General features: G+C 36.5%; 1 long non-coding RNA gene across 1 annotated transcript; it reads left to right on the plus strand.

Moving 5' to 3' along the window:
* On the plus strand, positions 4,261-6,901 carry LOC109230537. Its single transcript, XR_002068658.1, has 3 exons — positions 4,261-4,323; positions 4,485-4,556; positions 6,643-6,901. It is a non-coding gene; the product is annotated as an uncharacterized LOC109230537 (long non-coding RNA).

A 26,119-nucleotide genomic window follows, 5' to 3' on the forward strand; every position in this document is an offset into this window, starting at 1 on the left:
GTAGAAGTACCTGGATCTGCACATGAAAAACATGCGCAGAAGGGGCATGAGTACACCACAGCGGTACTCAGTAAGTGCCAAGTCTAACCTCGGTGGGGTAGTGACGAGGAAGGTCAGGGCCCTACTGAGGATAAGTAAAATACAGGTTAACAGTGTGAAATGACAATGTAATTAAATAACACATGATATAAAGGGCAACAACAAATATTACAACAGCGAACAGAACACAGTAAAAGAACATAACTCAAGTCCGAGATAACAACCGGGGTCTCCCAGGATACCGTCCTGTAGTCCCCAAATATAAATATCATGTCCAGTGGAATCTCCCGGGTGCAGCCCCGTAGTCCAACTCATAAAATGCAGGGGGATCTCCCGGAATGCAATTTTGTAGTCCCAAAGTAAACATACAGGCAAGCTCCCAGGATACCGTCCCGTAGTCCCAAAATAAAGTGCAGGGGGATCTCCCGGAATACCGTTCCGTAGTCCCAAATTAAATACACAGCAACAACAAAATTCAACTCAATCGATTTTATATCAGAATAAAGCAGGTAATACTAACCTAGCATGGTTCACGTAGTACAATTAAGGCAGTTAAGACAGATAAAGCAGTTTAGTCAAGTAGATATCCAAACAGTGTAAGCAAGGAAAAGAGGAACACAATTCAAGGCTATTTTTTTTAAGGAAAAACCGGATTTCCAACAGTTAGCACAAGTGCGCGCTCGTCACCTCACGCACGAGGCATTTCAATTACCACAAAATCAATTCTAAGGGGAAAAAGTCCCCCACACAAGGTTAGACAAGCCACTTACCTCGAACCGGCTCCAAAATCAACTCGAAACCACACGTTTGCCACGAGTATCCGACTCCAAATGGCCCAAATCTATTCAATTCAATTGCATATCGTAAATAACATCTCAAGCAACTGATTCTACAATTTAATTCAAAGCTAATACGCGAAATTATGAAAAATGACCAAAACGCCCCTCAGGCCAACATCTCGGAATCGGGTGAAATTTATATTTTCAAAAACATCGTACTCTCACGAGTCTATACATAACAAGAACACTGAAATCGGAGTCCAAATGACCCTTCAAATCCTCTCTTAAAGGTCTAAGGACTTTTCCCCCAATTTACACCAAATTTCCTAAATCAAATGATGAAATTAACTAAAGATTGATGGAATATAAGTAGAAAGGGTTAAAGAATCGTTACCCGATGATCTCCTCTTCAAATCCCTCTCAAAATCGCCCTCTCCCGAGCTCCAATTGATTTTTCTAACTTTTGAAACTAAACCCTCGAAATCAATATTTCTGACCAGTGATTTCCGCATCTGCGGTCAAGGGACCGTATCTGCAGACCATTTGTCGCATCTGCGACTTTCATTAAAATATCATCTTCCGCATCTGCGGACCCCTAACCGCAGGAGCGGTTCCGCTTCTGCGGAAATTTCACTGCATCTGTGGTTGCTGAGGAAAATCCCAATTTCACTTCTGCAGCCCTCTATGCCGCTTCTACGGCTCCGCATCTGCGGTTCCCAGACCGCAGATGCAAAAATACCAGAAGAACAGCTGCTGCATAACTTCAACTCCAAAATTTCCTCCGTTAGCCATCCGAATTCATCCCGAGGCTCCCGGGACCTCAACCAAAGGCACAAAAACACCTAATACCTCATTCAAACTTGTACCAATCCTTAAACCACCTAAAACAACATCGGAAACTCGAATTAATCAAGGATTTAAGCCTAAGAACTTCAAATTTTGTCAAAATACGCTTTCAATCAAAAGCCTAACCAAAACACGTCTGAATGACCTGAAATTTTGCACACACATCCCAAATGACATGATGGAACTACTGCAACTTCCGGCATTCCATTCCGACCCTCGGATCAAAATCTCACTATTGGACCGAAAACTTCAAAAATTCAAACTTCGGCATTTCAAGCCTAAATTAGCTACGGACCTCCAAAACACATTCCGAACATGCTCCCAACCCCAAAATCACCTAACGAAGCTAACAGAACTATCGGATTTCCGTTCCGAGGCCATCTTCACACTGTTCTGACTACGGTCAGTTTTCCATCACTTAAGCTCTCATTTAGGGACTAAGTGTCCCAAAACTCTCCGAAACTCAAAACCGAACATCCTGGCAAACAAAAATAGCAGAAATAAACTTGGGGAAAGCAGTTAATAGGGGATCGGGGCATAAATTCCAAAAACGACTGGCCGGATCGTTACAAGCCGCTGACATCACGAGAGTGACATCATGATTAAGGCATTGGGACATTGAAGATCAAACTGTTTCTTATCGTCTTACTTTAAGAAATGCGGGGACTATCTGTATATGGTCAAAATCAGGTGTGACCGATTTCCCGGGCTCGAGGAGTCATCTTAAGCCCGAGTTCAGGCAAGGTCGAGTTCGAGCTCGATGGAACAGACTCGAGCTCGATGATGGGATGCAATGCCCGAGGATCGAAGTACGATAAATAACAAGTATGCTCGACCCCGAAATAATGCCGTTATGGATTTGTAATAGAATGAGCAAGATTCTTGCCACGTCCCCAAAGTCATGGTGCAAACCCCGTAATAGAATTGTACGATTCAGTACTAGGAGGTTAGACAACTATCCCAATAATATTCCTTAATGTAAATGGAAATGTACCTTATTTAGGGTTCCCCTATTATATAAAGGGGACCCCAATCATTTGTAAAGAGGATCAAATCATTGGCGAAGAATATACTATCTTACCTTTCTTGCTCATTATTCATCAGAATTGTCCTTTCTCTTTACTGTTCTTACTTTATTGTTCTTGCTTCATCTCGAGGCGACTAAGCCCGAGGTCGATACTGCTTGAGTAACACTAGTTTGATTCACTTATTTCTTTAATCTATACTCTATATTTCTTGATTATTAATTGGTATTGAACTAAATCACATATCTTTAAACAACAAATCAAATTTAATTGTTACTCATATTTTCGAGGTAAACAATCTCCAAATCCATAAAATTAAAGTTTGATTGACAGTAGGGGTGTTCATGGTTCGGTTTGGGTCAGTTTTTTCCTTAAAAGAAACCAAACCAAGTAAGTAGATTTTTCAAATATTGGAACCAAACCAAACCAATTAAGTCGGTTTTATTGATTCTTTTTTATCAGTTGTTCGATTATTTATCGGTTATTTTCTTAAATATGAGACATACATTACCAAACGTATATTCCAGTGACTACATTTTCAATGTAACACTATCAAATTAATTGCTCTTTGAGAAATCTATCATTTACCAAGATATATTGATGATAATTGAATCAAATAGCGATGAATAATTTAAGTACTCAATTAAAAATTGATTATTTTTAAAATGAAATAAATTCTTGTATTTAGCAAAAGAAAACTACCAATCAGACTAGAATGTAAAGGCAAGGAATTAGATTATTATAATAACAAAGAACTATATTAAAAATATAAAATGACAAATATGTACCATAAAATTTTAGAAACTTTATATAAAAATACACATATATAGGTATAATAATAAATTTAAATAGCTACTTTTATAGTCGGTTTGGTTCAATTTTTTTAGGTTAATTTTTTTAATAAAACCAAAACTAAACCAAATTTGATCGGTTCTTAAAATTCAAAAGCAAAACCAAATCAAAACCTAGAAAGTATCGATTTTTGTTTCAATTTGGTTTGATTTTCGATTTGGTTCTATTTTTCGAATTTTTATGAACACCCCTAATTGACAGAATCCGGAAAAAATGTAGACCCCTAGGAAGTAGGAACGACCCGACCCTGTAACCAAACAATCAGGCAACAGTGGGGTTCACAAGTGGGTTTCTGCTGCAGCTGCACCACACAGACTCAATAGTGCACTCTCGCATCACTCCACCACGTGAGGAACACGTATGGCCCACGTGTCCACTGGTCATGTCAAATCGGCCTGAATAATCATTTGCCTTTGACTTGGATGAATTTTGGTAATGACTGTAGGGGCCATGTCCTTTAATGACTACTGTAGGGGCCCAGTGGATTTTATTTTCTGTTTCTCTAAGACATGCCAACTAACTAGTTTACATGTTAGATTTTATGCTTATGAAGGTGATGGAAACTTGATGTGTCACATCATATGGTGCCACGTGTTCCATTAGGGTTGCATAATACGTGTAGCCAATCCACANCTTACCCTACCCTACTTAATTTTACTTCTCTTTAGTTTCGACGTTTTTCGTACCTCTCAAATTTCGCTTACATTCTTCATCTAGTATGTTCTAACTTCAGAGTCCCCCATGGCCTCATCTAGCTTTCTTCGATGTCTTCTCTTACAGAGGTAATGGTTATCTCTCTGCTATTTACTTATTGTTATAGATCATTGGAGTTCAAGGATGTGTATTTCTAGCTCAGTTGGTGGCTACTGCTCCACCATTTAAACTTGGGGAAAGAATCAGTGAGATCATTTTCTGACAATTTGAGAGTTTCCAAATTGGGTAGGAGGAAAACGTTCTCCAAGCAAGTTAATGAATTCAAGATCTGGATATCTCCAAAAAGAGGATACATTCACGGGTATCTTAGATTCAGTCTTCACTTTTATAATTTTGGTTTCTATATATGAATTCCAATTATTATGCAATTTTGTCGAGAGTACCTGGTTATAAATTGATTATTTTACTATGGGTCTTTTTCAAATTTGTGGTTATGACAGTGAAGCTAACTTCCTATAGGTTCTTTTATTGATAAATCAAAGGAGTTGGGCTTCAATTTTGTTTGCTTCAATTTTGTTTGTTTTATCTTTTGAGCAATTCAATAACTCCACATCAACTATATCGAGCGACATTTTTCGTTCAAATATCATTAACAAAAGAATTCAAAAAAAAAATTGTCTGATACAATTTTGTTTCACCAATATTTTTTTAGTAGATATCCTTAAACCGTTTGATATCATATATGCTCATCATTCCAATATATATCATTTTGCACAGTTGGTTAAACAATTTGATTCACTGGAGTTGAGTCATCCTAAAGCAATAATATTAGATTTTGGCTTCTTATTTGGATAAACTATTACATATTAATTCTATTATTATAATGATATCAGAAAGTAGTACACTGTACATGGTGAATTCATTGCTCAATTGTATTCTCATGTCGGTCATATTGGTAAATATCAGTTTCAAAGTGCAAACAAACAGTTTAAGTTAAAAGTCGAAGTTTCGGTTACTTTTGCGTACAAATATACCTTTCCATAGTAGCATAAAGCGGGGTGACAAAAGGTCATCATTTCTTTCCTACGTTTTCTTAGCTAAAAGACTGTAGAATTTATAATGTTTTACTCCTCTTTGCTTCACGGTTCACGTCTCTAAGCATTAGATAATGGTATATTTGTTATAAATTACCAACTTTATACTACAGGTGAATGTTACTCAAAACAATTCTTGTTTTGCTAAATAAATAAATAGATATTGAATCGCTGCGAGTTACTCATAAGGGTTTAATTACTTTGTCTTTTACCCGATTTATTTCATTTGTGTTAGGAAATTGTATAACAGATAGGGCTTTTTGTAAGGCACTCTACTTGCTACTTATTTCTGTGTATGCTAAAAAAGGTAATTTCAATTTGTGTCCTCCAGTTTGTGTGACTTCTATATTATTAAGAGCTGCAGATGAAATAGCAGTGGTTATGCCGACATCTACTCAAAGAAGAATAGTATTAAAGTCAAGACCGGTGCTATCCCCTTCCCCTGCTTAGAGATACAAAAAATATATAAAGAATGAAAAGAAGTGGAGGAGGGGCAGAGCATCGGTTCTATGGTTGGGGAGAAGAGAGGCCTGACAACCAAGGGAAATATTTACCTTAAAAAGAATAGACCTAATGCTAAAAGTTTTCAAACAATCATGCATCCTTGGCTTATTTTGCAAATAAAAGTTTCAATCGCTTAATAATGTGGTGTATGCTTAATTCAAGATCAGCATACGTGTATTGTGGTACTTGGAGTTGGAGCAAACAGTCAGAAATTTGACCGGCAAGACAAATTAAAGCGAGCTGGCAAGACCAATCAAAGCAAACTGGCAAGATCAAGTAGAGCAAGCTGCCTATGAACTGTTAGAGTCTTGCATTTCTTTCCTCCTATAAGAAAAACTTATTATAGTTCAAACAATCTAAGAGAAGTAGAGTTGTGTGACACTTGATGCAAAATTTATGATTGTACATTATTCATGTGCCTAGTTCATTACCCTAGCTTGTGGAAATGCAAACTGCCTTACAGAAACGGATTTATAGATATTCTAATTAGTTAATGTTAGTTGCTTCATATTCAATTAGTTGCTGCATCTTCATATATGGTCTTTTGCTCACAAAAGCAATAGGTATTTTTTTACAAGTGAAATAAAAGACTATTGCTTTGACTTAAGGTCCTGTCCTTCTTAGCAAACTGTAAGATATTGATAGGTTTAAATTGAAGCGGTAGCTACAATATTGAATAAAAAGATATCTTTGTATTTGCATAAACTTTATACTTATTCTTATCCAACACTCTATCAAAAGATATTATGATATAAAAGACAAGCCCTTCACACCTTTTTTTTGCGATGCTGTGGAGTTGCGAATAGTTTTCACATTTATGGAGTCGTCAAGTATAAACTTCTAATACAGGCTGCAGATGCTTTAGAATACGACTGCTGCACATCTTCAGATTCACCCTTATGGATCCTTGAAACACGGACTTCAGTGGCTATATTCAAGATATGAGATGTAAGGTTAGATATTTATTTTATTTTGCTTCAAGAGCTTCATAAGTTACTCATGACACTCCTCTAGAGTTATACAAGTACTATTACTGTTTTCCTTTCTTTTCGTCTCTGTGTTTTTTGTCCCCTTTTTATTGTCAACCTCCCAAGCTAATGTTGTAAGGTTTGATGGTCATGCAGTTGTAATGATATTTCCTTTTAATAAAATGATTATCATTCTTTTAGCAACATAAAGCAGGTTGTGTGATTAAAATTATAAGTGATATATTTTGCTTGTGTGGTGATACTATAAGATTGCAACTCAAGATGGTTTTAAAATTTTTTGACTTGAGGAACTTCAGATATTTTCTTTCTTTTTATGAGAATATACCAACTATAGCCAACGATTCTATTTATAAATAAGTCAAAATATGTTCGAATATCATTGACAGTTTTTTAGGGGCCATCTTCCTTTTAGTATTCTGGTAGCGTTTTGACATAACAACAAATTTCAAGGCAATACAAAGTGTATTGATAAAACACTCCTTAGGAAGGGAGCTAAACAGAAAATCACACTGGTTTTAATATGTTCACATGTTCTATTCTCTTATTTTTATGGTTAGTTAATTAGTCATACATAGTTTAAGGAGCTATTTAAGCTTGTTCAATGATGAATTAAGCATGACTGTGTGAGCTTAAAAAAATTGGTAATTTCAACAGAAAACTCTGAAATTAATGAACTTTTCACTATTTTGTGTTCTGGATCTATCTTCATAAGCATAGATTGGTGATTCATCTATTTTTTAGATATTATACTTGAAAATTTTGAGGAAGACAACTATTAATCTATCCTACCGCTTTTATTTTCTTGGTTTGTGTTATTATTAGTAGGAATTTTTCTGTGGATCTCTTTGTTCTTAATCTTAGCACCAGATGCACAGTTTGAGCAGTCCAACAAAGTCCAAAATGAAGTCGAACTTGATTCGAATCACACCCGAGGCTTCCGGGACTCCATCCAAACATACCAACAGGTCCTAAAACACGATATAAATTTAGATGAAGCCTCAAATCACATCAAAACAATATTAAAATCATGAATCACACCCCAATTCAAGCCTAATGAACTAATGAACTTCCAATTTCTAAAACTAATGCCGAATCATATCAAACCAACTCCGATTGGCCTAAAATATTTCACACAAGTCATAAATAATACAACGGACCTATTCTAACTCTCGGTACCAAAATCCGAACCTGATATCAACAAAGTCAACACTCGGTCAAACCTCTCAACCTTCCAAACCTTCAACTTTCCAACTTTCGCCAATTCAAGCCAAGACAACCTAAGGACCTCTAAATCAATATTCAGGCATACGCCTAAATCCAGAATCACCATACGAAGCTATCAAAACCATCAAAAATGTCATTCCGGGGTCGTCTACATAAAAGTCAAACTCAAATAAACTCTTTGAACATAAGCTTCTAACCTTGGGACTAAATTTCCCAATTCATTCTAAAATTTCTCCGGAATCAATCCAACCACCCCGGAAAGTCACCTAACCACAAAAAAAGAAGAAGTGATTATTAGGGGATCATAGCTACATTATACGAAATGACTGACTGGGTCGTTATATGAGGCTACTTGAATATTTACCCGCATATTGTGGTTCTGTTTAGGCCTCGTGGAACTAAATTAGCAAGATGGGTCTTGAGATATTTATTCACTTATTGCACCTCAATTGTTCTTACCATTTCCGTAGAGTGTATGCTATTTCTCTCTCATGGTTATGATTATGCACGTTATGTGCTGATTGTTGATATTCCTGCAGTTAGTGAGCATGAGGATTATGGCTCAATGAGTATTCCCTTATGGAGAGGTATGATGATTGGATTGGGTTGCTCACTGCAATAGTGTTATGTCTGTATATGACTTCTGGTGCTTGCTCCGTGTGTTTGGTTTCTATGTTGTGGGATGGATTCATAGCATGTGCTTTTGTGATTGAATCTGTCAGGCTTGTTAGACAATCAACTAATTTGGTTCTCTTTTCGTTATTTACTACATTTGGGTTGTTGCTTGTTTGGACGTAGATTGCATTGTATTGCGGTTCTAGACAGCATTTGGTATGGCTTTTCGGTCGGGCGGCTTGCACTAGTTAAGACGCGGTTATGAGATCTGGAAATAGTGCAATTAGAGTTGGATAAGATGTGTTTTGAAGTAGAATGTGACTAGTCAACTCAGATTTTGGCAATGGTACTTGCCGAGAAACAAATTTCCATAACTGATTGATTTTACGAGTGGTTATGAGTTTCTGCATGTTTCCCTTATCATTTGCATCATTTAAAGGGTTTGGAACAAGGTTTCATTTGTTATAAGAGATATTACTGGTACCAGGTTTGGTAATGAGCATCTATTGTGGTCAGAAGATATCGCTATGGGCATTTGAGTGATAGGTTACATCGTGTGATTATATCTTGGGAATATAATCGTGGTTTGCTACAATTTGTTGAGATTGATATAGTGTGTGCATGCAAGAACCGAATCTAAGTGGGAGCCAGTTGTTGGAATATGGAGGATTGTAAGCTAAGGTTGAAGGAAGAATCCCCGTTGAATTGTGTTAATTATATGGATTGAGATGGAATGAGATCGCTGACGTGTGTGTGTATGATGAGCTTGTGCAGTCATTTGACGGCTTTGGACGACTCTTGGCATGTTCGAGGACGACCGTACGTTTAAGTGCGGGAGAATGTAATGACTTGACCAGTGTTTTTGAACTTTAGTATTTTGTTTGGCGATTTAAGACCTTGAGTTGCTTCATATGATGTATTGTGACTTGTTTATATAGTTGGTTTTGGTGTTCGCGGGGTTTGGAATTGATTTGATAGAATGATTCTCAATTTAAAAGCTACAAGTTGGGAGAGTTGACCAATGTTTGACTTCTGAGTAAACGACGTCGAAATTGAGATTTGATGGTTTTAATAGATTTGTATGGTGATTTGAACTTGAGCGTATGTTTGGATTTGAATTTGGATGTTCCTAGAAGATTTTAGCTCTATTTGTCGAAACTTGGCAATTTAAAGATTAAGAAAGTTCATAAGTTTGACCGGGAGTTGACTTTAATGCTATCAGAGTCAGATTGTTGTTTCAGAAGTTGGAATATGTTCATTTTTCCATTTGAAACTTAAATTTGGTTGGATTCCGGATTGGGGCTAAAATCGAACACTTACAAGTTTGAAGTTCTTGAATTTAATAGTTTGATTTGATCGTCGATTATTTATTTTGATATTATTCATAGTGTTTCGAGACTTTGGTTAAGTCTGTATATTGTAGTTGAACTTGTCAGACGGCGTCCAGAGTCGAACCACAGGGAACTAACCTATCAATCACTACTGTCAGATTTACTAAATTCACACAATCTGTTTTCCCAAACTTTTTGATTCACAATGGTTGATTTTCTAACAACTAAAGATTGAAAGTAATTAACAGCTGAAAATTAACTAAACTTGATGTGTAAACAGTAGAAATAAAGTCTAAGGCAATGGTTTCCCCCGTTGGTACTTTCCTTGGTTGTATATGTCCTATAACTATGATTTAGCTATCTTTAACAATCATGAACTCTCCATATATCATAATTCTTTCTCAAGTAATTATAATAATCTACTAGACGCACTTTCTGAAGCTACGCTAGCTACTTGCACAATACGGTTCACTTAGATTGCACGCGGGGTTTCGTTATCTCTAATCCAACCCCTAAACCCTCGGTTATGACTCTCGTCTATACTCCGGGAGTGATATTGTTCATACAATCACCTAAATATGCACTCTCTCTCAAGAAGATACATAATAAATAGGAACGGATAATTGAGGGCCCTTTCAACTATTCCACAATCAAAACATAGATGAACAATTAGAGATTAACAATCAAATCTAATTATATTAATAAAACAACCAAGTTATTCCCAACGGGTTCCACCAAAATCTTAGATTAAGGTTTTTAGCTACTCATGATAATGGGTAAATCAAATACTAAAAGATTCATAATCATAAATTGCAAGAAAATAAAGAAGAATAGAAATAATGATGTTTTGGGTGATCTCTCACACTTGTTTTTCTTGCAAAAGTACTCTCTAATAATGTTACATGCCTCCCTTGGGCGAGTTCTATTGTTTAAATAGGGTTTTGGGCTAAGAATTCCGGAATTTGCACTTCGGTCCTTCAATTTTTCGTCGCCTGCCGCGGTCCTACCGCGCCCATGCTGGGACCGCGGCCAAATGGCCTCTCTGAATCTCCTCTGACAGCTCACCGTGGTCCTACCGCGCCCACGCTGGGACCGCGGCAGTTCACCTCCAGGCCTCGTTTGTGTATTTCAAATGGTTCACTCGGCGACTTTGATGCGATTGGCTTCTTTTTCTTCCATAAATGATACAAAACCACTCTATAGCCTTCTTCTAATGTATGTAACCTGAAAAACATGAAAAGCACTAATAAGAGCATTTTGCTATCACTTTTACAATAAAAACTCTACAAGAAAGTGGTTCTTTTGGGGCTTAATCATAGTTCAATTCACCTATTATCAGCGTCCCGAAGGGATCGGGTGTGATTCGGGATAGTTGCGGACAATTTCGGTTGAGTTTTGCATAGCTGATGTGCTGGTATTTTGCAGTGCATTACAATCGCGGAGAGGGACTTTTGGCCAGCTTGAATTGAGCGTCGTGTTCGTGCTTCGGGTAACACGTTCGCAAAGTGTGTTGGGAGCTAGAGCTATGTTCTTCGCATTTCCATGGCTGGTATCATATTCGCAAGGAGTCGGAGCAGGCTGGGCGTATGTTGGCTTCCATGTTCGCGAGAAGGAGCTCGTGTTCATGATGTGTTTTTTGATTGGCTTTCGTAATCGTGGGGCTCAGACGCAACTGTGTAGTTCATTTTCTGGGCAACATTGTTTTGTTCTTCACGATCGCGAAGGTTTTTCGTGATCGCGAAGGGTACTTCTAGGCAGATTTTATATGTTATCATTTTCGAGACTTTGAGCTTATTTTATCATATTTTGAGATTGGGAGCTTGAATTGAGGCGATTTGTTAGGCTATTTTCACCCACTTGGATTGGATAAATGTTCTTTACTCGAATTTAATTATTATCCATAATTCTATCTTTGATTTTGGTATTTGATTTATGAATGTAAGGAAGAAAATTTAGAATTTTTTTCCTACACTTTAAGAGAGTTTTTTGGGATTTTGATCATCCATTTTGACCCGAATTTGGAAATTATTCTTACATTTGGACTCGATAGGTTATGTGTCATTGGAATTGGTATTGGTTTCGGTTTTCGAGCATGTATGCCCGGATTGACTTTTTGGAAATTCTTCAAATATTAAGCTTTATGGATTGGGATCGCTACGTATAGCATTTTTTTGACTTCCTTGGATGATGTTTGGCTTGGAATCACGTGATTGGAGGGCTAGAGCATGGTTTTGATGCGTTTTTTGATTGACACTAGTCTGAAAAGAGGAAAACCCCTAGGATTTGACTTGTTTGCTATGTGTTTAAAGTATTGGGTGTAGTGTATATATATGGTGGCTAGAGTGTATACATTTACCGAGTTTATATCACAATCGGGGGTAGACATTGGGATATTTCATGGTTTGTTTGATTATGTGCTCGTTTAATTTATGATTTATTTGGCTTATGTGACTATGTTTGCTCTCTTATTCATGTGAGAAATCATGCCTAGGCTCATAATTAATTGTGAAGGCATGTGAACTTATTCTAGATATGTGAAATGTATAATTATTCGTCGTCACATGAAGATTTTATGAGCGCATATCCGTATGATATTTATTAAGTCCTTGTGCACCTTTTATCTATAATTCTTGAGCATATGCATATATTTTTGATAATGAATACCGACTAAGGATTTTGGCACGAAGTGTAAGCACGGGGGTGAGATACAATTATGGCACATTGGACATGATAATCGGATATCTATTATGAGGGATGCTACTATACCCCTCTTGTGCTTGGTTTTGGATCTGTCTCTGGAGTAGGTGATAACCCATGTTGCTTATGGATCTGTAAGCGTGGTAGGTACATAGATTTTGTACTGGATCGATACATAGATTTTTTATTGGGTTGATATAATTCATGAATTTTGTATCGGGGTACATGGATCTTGTATCAGTTTTGAGCATGCATTCATGTTCTTGATTCATTTAGAGACATTCATTTAAATGCTAACTGTTACATAATATATATATATATATATATATATATATATATATATATATATATATATATATATATATATAGTTGGGAGCCTAATTCCGTTATTTGAAGCCAACTTTACTTTTCATATTTGAGCAGCGTTATGATTATCTGTTGAATTGGAAAAGCATGCTTTATGTCTTTCGACTGTTTTATATCTCCATATCTGTTGAACATGAGGATATCTACTGTTTCAGCTCCATGCTTGTTATTATTTTCGTATTTGTAATTAGTACTCAGATGCATCTAGCCCCGCCACTACTTCTTCAAGGTTAGACTTGGTACTTAATGGGTGCCGATTATGGTGTAGTCATACTATACTGCCACATAATTTTGTGGAGGTTCCGAGACTGGTATTCCGATACCATTTGAGCTGAGTAGGATTGTGTTATTGGAGACTTTGTGGTGAATTGCCATACTGATTCGATCCACAGCACATGGAGTCCTTGTACTAATTTATTTCCTATCTATTTTATTTTTCACAGACAGTTGTGTTTATGTATTTAGACCTATACCTATTTAGTAGTTGCTCGTGTACTTGTGTCACCTAGTTCTTGGAGGCTGTATTGTTGGTCGTGTTTAGAGCATTTCATACTTGTATCATTTATTTTACTAGTTGAGATTATTCCTACTTTATTTATGGTATAATTCTGTTAATTAAAGGAAGTTAAACCTTATTCTCGGAGTTAACTTGCTTACGATTTGGTGCCATCACGATCTGAGGTAGAATTTTGTGTCGTTACAATTTTGAACACTTGATCTATCTTCAACTATACCATATCGATGACATGACACTGAAATTTTATCACATATATTCTATGCGCGTGTCTCTAGAAAAATATTTCTCTCTCCTTTCCCATTCTCTCACCCTTTCACCACCTTCTCCACCGTCTATTACCATCCTTGCCACCACCCCTGTCACCGCTATAACTACCAACCACAATTCTATTTTCCTATTTTTTCCTCTAAAATTTGACTTTTTTGTCAATAGATTCTGACCTCTTCCTCCTACTTCTCCACCATTTTTGCCTACAGATGCAGATACCTTATTTATTCCTCCAAAATTCAGACATATTTTTCAGCAAATTTCCCAATTATTATACCACTTTAAGACTGTGACGTAATATGAGAAAACGAATGAGATTCAAAGGAGAAGACGATACTTCAACACTATCATCTAAATTCATAAAAAATTGTGATAATCAGAACTCAATTCACAGAGTCCGAAGTGGGTTTTCTTAGATCAAATCAAATCATGCCTTGTATATTGAGAATCAGGAAAAAACGAAAGCTTTAATGAAATCCGATAAAATGCAAAAGAGTAATAGTGGATGGATGAAGATAAGAAAATACACGTTTATATGTATGTGTTGTATATATGTCTGTTGTCAGTCTAAGTTGATTTTGACACTCATTTTTTTAATTTAAATAAGAAAAACAATCAAATACTCTTGATATTATTCTACCACAAAACTAGACTATTTTAAGACCAAATTGGTACATTAAGCCAATTTAAGAATTTTTTCCCTCTAGTTCAATGTGTTCTCCCCCCCTTAAATTTCTTGAAACCCCCTACTCATCACTGGTGCTTGAATATCTGCATTCAGAGGCTTACCTGGATGGGGGTCACCGAAATTGTTTGTCTCAAAAAAAAAAAAAAAAAAAAAAAAAAAAAAATAAATTATATATATATATATATATATATATATATATATAATTATATAATATATATATATATTACTCTCCCTCCGTTCCAATTTATGTGAACCTGTTTGACTGGGCACGGAGTTTAAGAAAAAATGAAGACTTTTAGAATTTGTGGTCCTAAACAAGTCCAAATGGGCCCCAGAATATTTGTGTGGTTATAAAAGCTTCTCATTAAGGGTAGAGTTATAAGTTTAAACTAAATTGTTACCAAATTTAAAAAGGGTTCATTCTTTTTAGAACGAACCAAAAAGGAAATAGGTTCACATAAACTAGAACAGAGGGAGTACCTCTTTATAATTTGTTTGGCCACCTCAAACAGCAAAAGCCAGACGACAGTAATGATTGAGTTGACTGTTTAAGTATTTTTTTCACTGGTCGTGCTTGGATTCAAAACCCAACTCTAGCAAATTAGCTTTTTTTCCTTTCTTTTTTTTTTATTTTTTATTTTTTGGACCAAACGTTAGTTTATACTTCATAGTCGATTTTTTTATTTTATCTTTTTTGAATTAAATTCTATTTTTACAAATAGAAAAATACAAACTCTTTTGTCAAAACTTTCCCTCAACAATCACTTCAATAAAGTAGAGGGCATCCATCAACTTTGATTTTACCAACTTATCTTGTCTTTAAGCCTATATTTTTGCTATGTTTGAGTGATAAAATTATGTGTTTAATGCCATTTACTTCTATATTACAGATTCTATGTGATTTAGAAGTGATGTTGAAGAAACCAAGAGAAACTGGTCAAAAAGAAGCTAAACAGAGGAAAATCTGGGAAATGCCCTCAGTTGTCGCAATTGCGACAAAATCCTGGGAATTGTGGAGCAAGCAGTTGTGGGAATTGCGAGTAATGTATGGGAATTGCGAAGAACGACTATACAAGCTGTGTTCGCAAATGCGAATATTACTTCGCAAATGTGAAAGTCAACCAGGCAGTCAACCTTCGCAAATGCGAAGTACTGATCGCGAATGCGAAAATACACAGTGTAGTCATAGTTCGCAATTGCGAACCTTTGTTCGCAAATGTGAAAATCGCACTTCAGTTCTGGGCAATTCTGAAATTTCACATTTTTTCCCCAAACCATTTAATATCCGACTTAGCTCATTTGTAAAATATCTTTTGGCTTATTTTTAGTCTCAAACACTAGAGAGAACAAGGTTGGAAGCTAGGGTTTGCACACACACTTTGGTGTTGAAGATTTGAAGCTTTTGGTTGAGAATTTCTTACTCATTTATGTTTATTTCTTCATTTCCTTGCTTTGTATTGTATATCTAAGTGTGTAGTATTTTATCCAACACTTGAATCTTGTTTATGGGAATATTCATATTTAAAGTGTGGATTAAATACCTTGTTGTGCTTATGTATTGAATAATTTTTATCTTTTTGTGAAGTGAGCTATTGTTACTTTAATTATTCTTATTCTTTAGTGTTTCCAAAGGGATTAGCTAACCCTAGGACTTTCCCATTAACTCCGAATTAATTTTGGGAAAGATTATTTGGGGTTGGGAAAGATTAATTAACAAGAACTTGAGGCTTTAACCCTCATTTTATAAATTCTACCTAGGGATAGGATTGAACTACTTGTAGCCATATCCGGGTGTGCTTAATCTGTTAATGTTTTAGGGATAATACAATTAGGAAGTCTTGTTAGTCTTTGGAAGAAGCTAATATAGAATTATTACCCGTGGCTAATAAACATAAACTCGCTCATATTTGTAATGAAATACATTGGATCGTTACTTGAGTGTAATTCCCGATGCATCCATACTTGTGCCATTGATAATTTTACTTGCTTTCTAGGTTAGTTTACATTTCCGCATTAAGGTATAAATATTTTCTAAAACCAATTCTAAGTGTTTGGGATTGCATAACAAGTGATAATTCTCTTACATTCCTAATCGCCTATATATTGTTCTCTTTGGGATTCGACCCCGACTCATAGTTGGGTAAATTATATTGCATGCGACCGTGTCCATTCACTTTTCAGTAGTGAATTTGGATGTCATCCATGCAGAATACTGATCACAAATGCGAAGATACGCAGTGTAGTCATAGTTCGCAATTGCGAACCTTTGTTCGGAAATGCGAAAATCGTGCTTCAGTTTTGGGCAATTCTGGAATTTCATATTTTTTGGCCGCAAACCATTTATTACCCGGCTTAGCTCATTTATAAAATATCTTTTGGCTTATTTTCAGTCTCAAACACTAGAGAGAACAAGGTTGGAAGCTAGGGTTTCACACACATTTTGGTCTTGAAGATTTGAAGCTTTTGGTTGAGAATTTCTTACCTATTTATGTTTATTTCTTCATTTCCTTGCTTTGTATTGCATATCTAAGTGTGTAGTATTTTATCCAACACTTGAATATTGTTTATAGGAATATTCATATTTAAAGTGTGAATTAAATACCTTGTTGTGCTTATGTATTGAATGATTTTTATCCTTTTATGAAGTGAGCTATTGTTACTTTAATTATTCTTGTTCTTTAATGTTTCCAAAGGGATTAGATAACTCTAGAACTCGCCCATTAACTCCGAATTAATTTTGGGAAAGATTATTTGGGGTTGGAAAAGATTAATTAACAAGAACTTGAGGCTTTAACCCTCATTTTATAGATTCTACCTAGGGAGAGGATTGAACTACTTGTAGCCATTTCCGGGTGTGCTTAATATCTTAATTGTTTTAGGGATAATTCAATTAGGAAGTCTTGTTAGTCTTTGGAAGAAGCTAATATAGAATTATTACCCGTGGCTAATTAACATAAACTCGCTCATATTTGTAATGAAATACATTGGATCGTTAGTTGAGTGTAATTCCCGATGCATCCATACTTGTAGCCATTGATCATTTTACTTGCTTTCTAGGTTAGTTTACGTTTCCGCATTAAGGTATAAATATTTTCTAAAACCAATTCTAAGTGTCTGGCATTGCATAATAAGTGATAATTCTCTTACATTCCTAATCGCCTATATATTGTTCCCTTTGGGATTCGACCCCGACTCATAGTTGGGTAAATTATATTGCATGCGACCGTGTCCATTTAATTTTTAGTAGTGAATTTGGACGTCATCAATGCGAAGTACTGGTCGCAAATGCGAAGATACACAGTGTAGTCATAGTTGGCAATTGCAAACCTTTGTTCGCAAATGCGAAAATCGTGCTTCAGTTCTGGGCAATTCTAGAATTTCACATTTTTTGGCCCCAAATCATTTAATACCCGACTTAGCTCATTTGAAAAATATCTTTTGGCTTATTTTCAGTCTCAAACACTAGAGAGAACAAGGTAGGAAGCTAGGGTTTGCACACACACTTTGGTCTTGAAGATTTGAAGCTTTTGGTTGAGAATTTCTTACCCATTTATGTTTATTTCTTCATTTCCTTGCTTTGTATTGTATATCTAAGTGTGTTGTATTTTATCCAACACTTGAATATTGTTTATAGGAATATTCATATTTAAAGTGTGGATTAAATACCTTGTTGTGCTTATGTATTGAATGATTTTTATCCTTTTATGAAGTGAGCTATTGTTACTCTAATTATTCTTTTTCTTTAATGTTTCCAAAGGGATTAGCTAACCCTAGAACTCGCCCATTAACTCCGAATTAATTTTGGGAAAGATTATTTGGGGTTGGAAAAGATTAATTAACAAGAACTTGAGGCTTTAACCCTCATTTTATAGATTCTACCTAGGGATAGGATTGAACTACTTGTAGCCATATCCGAGCGTGCTTAATATCTTAATTGTTTTTGGGATAATTCAATTAGGAAGTCTTGTTAGTCTTTGGAGGAAGCGAATATAGAACTATTACCCGTGGCTAATTAACATAAACTTGCTCATATTTGTAAAATCATGAAATACATTGGATCGTTACTTGAGTGTAATTCCCGATGCATACATACTTTAGCCATTGATCATTTTACTTGCTTTCTAGGTTAGTTTACATTTCCGCATTAAGGTATAAATATTTTTTAAAACCAATTCTAAGTGTTTGGCATTGCATAACAAGTGATAATTCTCTTACATTCCTAATCGCCTATATATTGTTCTCTGTGTGATTCGACCCCGACTCATAGTTGGGTAATTATATTGCATGCGACCATGTCCATTTAATTTTTAGTAGTGTATTTGGACGTCATCAAAATTGTCCCCGTTGCCGGGGAACAATTTGGCGTAATTTAGGTTGTTTGAGAAATAAGCGTAAGTGCATTAGTCCAAACTTGTGAATATTTGTGCAATTAATTTTTCTTACCTTGGTCTATTTTTCTTGTTTGTTTCTTTTTTATTTTGTTAGTTTTGAAAAATGGCGGATGGTAGTTGTTCATATTTGATGACCCTTGTCCTTATTGTGGAGGACAACACTTGTGGAAGAATTATTTAAATTCTCTCGGGGGAGGATTGTGCGCACAATCTCAAAGCCATGGGTGGAGTATTTGTGATAAGTGTGGTCGTCAAAATGGTCATTGGGATGATTGTGATTATTTATCTTTTCCTTCCCCAAGCCCCAGCTATGATGATTCTACTTTTTGTGATGAAAATGATAGGGCTATGGGAATGGAAGAATTTGAGCATGGTCAAAATGGAGAGTTCAAGCTCATGTTAGAATGCCGAACTGAAGGAGGAAACAAGGAACACAGTGTCTTGGAGGAGCTTTTGGAAAATAGTCTCTAAAATGATTTGGCACTTGAAAAGTTGCACTCACAAATGGGAGAAATGCTTGAAGCTTTAGAGGTCCAAAAGGCCTTGGAAGTAAATGATAGCCAAGAATTTTCCTTAGATGTGGAAGCCGAAAATCCTTCCTTGGCACTTGATCAAAACCAAGAAGAACTCTCAAATGCTCAAAATGAGAAGATGATGCTCATGTTAGAGACCATTCTTGAAAATGAGTAGAAGCATAACTTTGCACTCGAGGACTTACAAGGCTTGGCTCACAATGATGAACATATCCAAACTTTGGCTCATTATGCCCACCAACTTGAGAGTGTGGAAGGAAGTCAAGAAGAGTCCGATTTCGAGGAAGAAAGTGAGCTCTACTTTGAGGAATCAAGAATTGAACATCCACCAACCGACTCCATGAATGTTAGTGATGCCAAGAAAAATATGGAATTAGAGTCAACCGGTGTAAATGAAAGTTTGGTTGAGATTGACTCTACTCCGGGGGAAAAAGAGGATGTCAAAATCCGGGAAGAATTGCAACTTGGAGGTTTGATGTCACATTCCAAGCATTTTTCAACATTGGAATTACGTGGTGATATGGGAATTGAACTACACAAGTCAATGAGGGATTGCGAGGAGGAAAAGCAAAAGCCATACATTTTACAATTTGAGGGAACAAGAAGGAAAAATGACATTACTCACATGAAATCCAAGAAGTGCAAAATGAAAAAATTAAGTCGTGGCTTGATCATCTACTTTTCACCCCCATCGCTCGTGGTCACAAGCTTGATTCCAAGTTGGGTGCCCAATTCATATCGTCCATGTGGCGAGAAAAGTAGTAAAGTTGTTTTGCGTCGTGCCACAACGTTAAATGCGGCGCTTGGTGGGAAGCAACCCATCGTTTTTCAAAATTTTTTTAGTCATTTTTTAAATTTTCTTTTTTTTTATAATAGCTTATTATATTTTTTCTAACCAATCTGCCAAGTTTCAAAATTTTTGGAGTTGATTTGAGCAGGTCGGAGTGACTGGGCAGCCAAAAACAGTAGTTGGTAAAATTGCAGGGGCACAGTTTTCGCATTTGCGAACTCTGGTTCGCATTTGCAAACCTGGACTTTCGCAAATCCCAAGTTCTTGTCGCAATAGCGAACACTACAGGGTTCATTAACCTTCGCAATTGCGACATCAGAGGGGTAAAACAGGTTCGTTCACTCAGTTTGAACATAAGTGAAGAGAATGTCTAAGGCTCTCAAAAGCTTTGTCTCCCTCACTCTCCCTACTGTAAAAATCCACCGTCTCTCACTCCTAATTGCAAGTGTTCAGGTATGGAAGCTTAATCACTTCTTCTAAAACCCTAGTTTTCAAATGGGTAACATTCTCTGCCTGAATTTGTTTAAAATTTGTTCAAATCGTAAGTTGATTTCTGGGTGAGGTTGGTTGATAGTGTGAGTTTTGTTTTTGAAAAAAAATGGCGAAGTCTGAGTACCTAGGATTTTGTAAAATAGAAGTGAATGTTTGTGCTTAATATGTGATCGATGAATGGCCCGAATGAGATTCTTGGCCGAATCATTGACATTGTTGTCGATTCGTGGTTGTCTATGAAGTCTAGTGCATGATTTATGTTTAAAAGATGATTGGGTTCATTAGGAATGGCTTGGATTCCAAAATTTTAGGGCTTAGAACTATTCTCTGAAAAAGGTGAGGCTGGGGACGACGATATCGCAATTGCGATGGCCTCTTCGCATCTGCGACTTCGCATTTGCGAAGAGGTGGTCGCAATTGCGAAAAATCCCAATTGCAGCAACCTTCGCAATTGCGAAAATTTCATCGCAATTGCGATCTTATCAAAAGTCTGTTTGCTTTGCATTTGCGAGAAATTTTTCGCAATTGCGGCTTCTGATAACTTCGCAATTGCTAAGATTTCTTGGCATTTGCGACATCAGAGAGCAGTCACTTGAAAATCTCAAAATCCTGAAATATATTCTAAGGCTGGGTTTCGATTGTCCGATCATTCCTGTGGCATATTTGATTCATTTTGCACTATTCTTCATAGCCTTACCACGTTTTCACTCCTATCATTTGTTGACAGGTGCTATAACTGAAAATGAGCGCTAACTCGGACGATTCTACAAGTGACGACTCCTTGGAAGCTGAGCAGAACTATGAACAACATCGGTTCTTGTCATTGGAATGCGAAAAACGGTACTTTACTGAACTGATCTCGAAAAAGTTGCTCCCGGAGAGTGGTATACTGCTAGACAACGTCTAGGAACGCCTTCCCGAGTTCTATCAAAGGCTGATAACCATGGGATGGAACTATTTTTCCCCTCAACCTTACCGAGCAAATGAGCAATGGGTGAGGGAATTTTATTCCAACCTCCCAGCTATCAGGCTAAGGAAGCCCAAGATGAGAATTCACGGCAAAATGGTGCACTTTGGAGCTGAAGCTGTGAATCAATTGTATCACCTGCCAGACCACGACATGGCCCCATTCCGTGCAAAAGACTATGCCTCAGGGGAGTGGATGGTGTCTAAATTATGCCCAGGTGCGGATGTTCCATGGGCAGCTGAGAAGAGAGGGATCACATCCAAAGAGTTCACTACCGAAGCAAAGATATGGTTGGCCATCATATGCTATCGTATCTCCCTTGTGTCGAATATATGGAATATACCGGTTACAAGAGCTCAAATGATATCCTGCATCCTTGATGGTATTCAGCTGAATGTTGGTGAAATCTTCATCAATGAACTGAGGGAGTATCTGACCCAGAATAGTACATCATCAATATATTCCCATCGCTTATCACTAAGTTGTGCCAACTTGCTGGTGTGGAAGAAGCTCCGAGAGACAATTGGATAGAGCCGGGAAAACCTCTAAATCCGTTGAAGAAAAGAGGAGAGGGTGGCGCTGTGAAGAGCAAAAAGAGAATGATGGTGTCTTCTTCTCAGGTTGATCAGAGTATTCAGCCATCATCTTCTGCAGGAGGACCATTTGCTGTGCTTAGTAAGGAGATGCGGGTAATTCGCGAGCTAGTAGTTGTCCTTCCACAGGGCCCCGGGGAAACATCTGTGGGACCCGCATACATTTCAAAGAAAGATTTTAAAAAATACCTTGATGATCAGAGGAAGCAGGGGGATCACCTTAAGGCGCTGGAGAAGGCATACACTAATCTGGCCAAGGCGCATGGTGAGTTGAGCAGTTCTTATGGAACTCTAGCAAAGGCACACACTTAGATGAAGAAAATGGAGAGGAAAAGAGACAAATTCTTTACCCGCATGTGGAAGGGTTTAAAGGGGTTGTGAAAAGTCCTAAAGCCTCAAGACCCAATGCCATTGACCGAGCCGGTAGATGATGATGATGCTCCTGTTGATTGGTCCGAGGAAGAAGGAGAGGAGGATGCCTCTGAGTCAAACAGCAAGGATAGCACCTGATGTAGTATTCAGGGAACACTTTCCACCATTTTACTCTATCATGTTTAGTTGCATTGGGGACATTGCAACATCTTTAGTTTGGGGTGGCTTCTTGTATAACTGTTGTTCTTGTATAAATGTGGATAACTGTGGAGATTGGTACTTTGGTTGTTTCCATTTTGTTGTTGTTGTTGTTATTGCATTTTCATGTGATGTGTGATATTATTATGTTTATTAGCTTCTATATTTTGGATTATTAGCTTCTATTTTTTTTTATATAGTATGTTTTATGTTAGTGGCGATATCCTTGGTTTTCTTTGTACCACGGTTCTTTTTCCAAGGATGCCAATTTTCTTCTTGAACCGGGTAATTGTTAGCAAATTTTTGTCGACTTTTCCCGATGATGGATGCATAGACAACTTTCTTAAGGGAATTAGTCTTGTAGTTTAGATATAGCTATGTTAATTTAGGAAGAATAAACGGTTTGAGTTGGGGTTTGTGCCCATTGACCAAGTTGTGGCTTGCTTGGTACCAACATGATTTAAACCTCGGCATATGAATTTTTGGTTGTTGAAAAAGAAAAATAATTGAAGTAAAGATGTCATGACTTTTAGACTCAAATTTTAGCTCTTTGATTCGCTAAATAGCTTCCTATGCTATATGTAACCTCTTTTAGTCATTGGTTTCAATTGAATTTTGGATTTGTATTCCACTTGAGTGTTCATGTGCCATGTGTGGTGAGATTTATTGTGAGTTTTTTTGCATTACTTGTAGTCTAGAACTTGCCCGGAATGTGCTTCAAGGCGAAATCATAGACTAACTTGGTTTGAAAAATGATATTAGGCCTTCCTTGGACCGCTATTGTGCCTTAAATTTCCTACCCTTGAATATTTTCCCTAGTCAACCCATTTTGAGCCTTTAACCTTGTTCTTTGGCAACCATGTTACAAGCTTTAATCCTTTATTCTTTATTGATCTAGCTTTTGGCACCCTACCTCCCTAAGTACTTAGAAAGTTTAAACATAGGCTAAAGCCTAAGTTTGGGGGTGAAGGCTGGAAAAGTTGTGATATGAAAGTTGCTAAAAAAAAAAGAAAAGAGAAAAAAAAAAGTGAAAGGTAATAAAAAAAAGGGGAGTGTAACGTTCCTTAATTTTGACAAGGAAGGAAGAAAAAAAAAAAAAAATAATAATAATAATAGTAATAATAATAATAATAATAATAATAATAATAATAATAATAATAAGTTGTGAATAAAGGGAAGATTAGGTGTGGAATCAAAAGTGAAGAAAGGATGGAGAATGTTTTTGAAGGAAGTGGACTTTGATTGTAAATTTTGTAGTGCTTGGGGAGGTTTTGAGTCATTCTAACCAAAATTGTACCCTACCTTAACCAAAAGCCTAAACTACAACCTTTTAAGTCCTAATTGATTTTTAACCAAGTTGTCTACATTAGTGGAGAAATACATGAAGGGCAAGCCTATGATACTACTTGTATGAATTTGAACATCTTTGTGAGAGAGAGTTAATTCTTTCCATTTGATATCCCATTTTTGTTTTGAATTAAGATTTATGAGTGTGGGATACTCTCTTAAATGTGAGGGCACATGAGATTTGAGTTGTGAATTTAATCCCATTTTCAATTGGAAGGTATGACCAAAGAAAGAAAATTGTGATAGAGAGGCAAATTTGAAGCTCTAGTGTCATGACTTGATTTGCTACTTTGATTTTCATAGTGCTTGAGCACTTGAAATGTAATGAAGTTCATGAAAAGTGTTCGGCAATTCATATGCGTTGGTTTAATTATTGGTACCAATCGAAGTCATGCGTTTGTGCTTATAGTAGACCTTTTTGGCTTGGCATGTTAAGGATGCAATGTTTAGTTAAATACTTGGGAGGAGATTTTGTCGCTTTCATTTCTTGAGGACAAGCAATAGTTTAAGTTTGAGGGTTTGATAAGTTGGTATTTTACCAACTTATTTTGTCTTTAAGCCTATATTTTTGCTATGTTTGAGTGATAAAATCACGTGTTCAATGCCATTTACTTCTGTATTACAGGTTCGATGTGATTTAGAACTGGTGTTGAAGAAACCAAGTGAAACGAGTAAAAAAGAAGCTAAATAGAGGAAAATCTGGGAAATGCCCTCAGTTGTCGCAATTGCAACAAAATCCTAGGAATTGCAGAGCAAGCAGTTATGAGGAATTGCGAGTAATGCATGGGAATTGCGAAGAATGTCTATACAAGCTGTGTTCGCAAATGCGAAGATTACTTCGCAAATGCGAAAGTCAAGCAGGCAGTCAACCTTTGCAAATGCGAAGTACTGATCGCAAATGCGAAGATACACAGTGTAGTCATAGTTCGCAATTGCGAACCTTTGTTCGCAAATGCGAAAATCGTGCTTCAGTTCTGGGCAATTCTGGAATTTCACATTTTTTTGGCCCCAAACCATTTAATACCCGACTTAGCTCATTTGTAAAATATCTTTTGGCTTATTTTCAGTCTCAAACACTAGAGAGAACAAGGTAGGAAGCTAGGGTTTGCACACACACTTTGGTCTTGAAGATTTGAAGCTTTTGGTTGAGAATTTCTTACCCATTTATGTTTATTTCTTCATTTTATATCTAAGTGTGTAGTATTTTATCCAACACATGAATCTTGTTTATGGGAATATTCATATTTAAAGTGTGGATTAAATACCTTGTTGTGCTTATGTATTGAATGATTTTTATCATTTTATAAAGTGAGCTATTGTTACTTTAATTATTCTTGTTCTTTAATGTTTCCAAAGGGATTAGCTAACCCTAAGACTCGCCCATTAACTCTGAATTAATTTTGGGAAAGATTATTTGGGGTTGGGAAAGATTAATTAACAAGAACTTGAGGCTTTAGCCCTCATTTTATAGATTCTACCTAGGGATAGGATTGAACTACTTGTAGGCATATCTGGGTTTGATTAATCTCTTAATTATTCTAGGGTTAATTTAATTAGGAAGTCTTGTTAGTCTACGGAAGAAGCTAATATAGAATTATTACCCGTGGCTAATTAACATAAACTCGCTCATATTTGTAAAATCATGAAATACATTGGATCGTTACTTGAGTGTAATTCCCGATGCATCCATACTTGTAGCCATTGATCATTTTACTTGCTTTCTAGGTTAGTTTACATTTCCGCATTAAGGTATAAATATTTTCTAAAACCAATTCTAAGTGTTTGGCATTGCATAACAAGTGATAATTCTCTTACATTCCTAATCGCCTATATATTATTCTATGTGGGATTCGACCGCGGCTTATAGTTGGGCAAATTATATTGTATGCGACCGTGTTCATTTACTTTTTAGTAATGGATTTGGACGTCATCAAAATTCGACTCAAAAA

The sequence above is a fragment of the Nicotiana attenuata genome, chromosome 7 (genome assembly GCF_001879085.1).
Source record: "Nicotiana attenuata strain UT chromosome 7, NIATTr2, whole genome shotgun sequence".
Taxonomy (NCBI): domain Eukaryota; kingdom Viridiplantae; phylum Streptophyta; class Magnoliopsida; order Solanales; family Solanaceae; genus Nicotiana; species Nicotiana attenuata.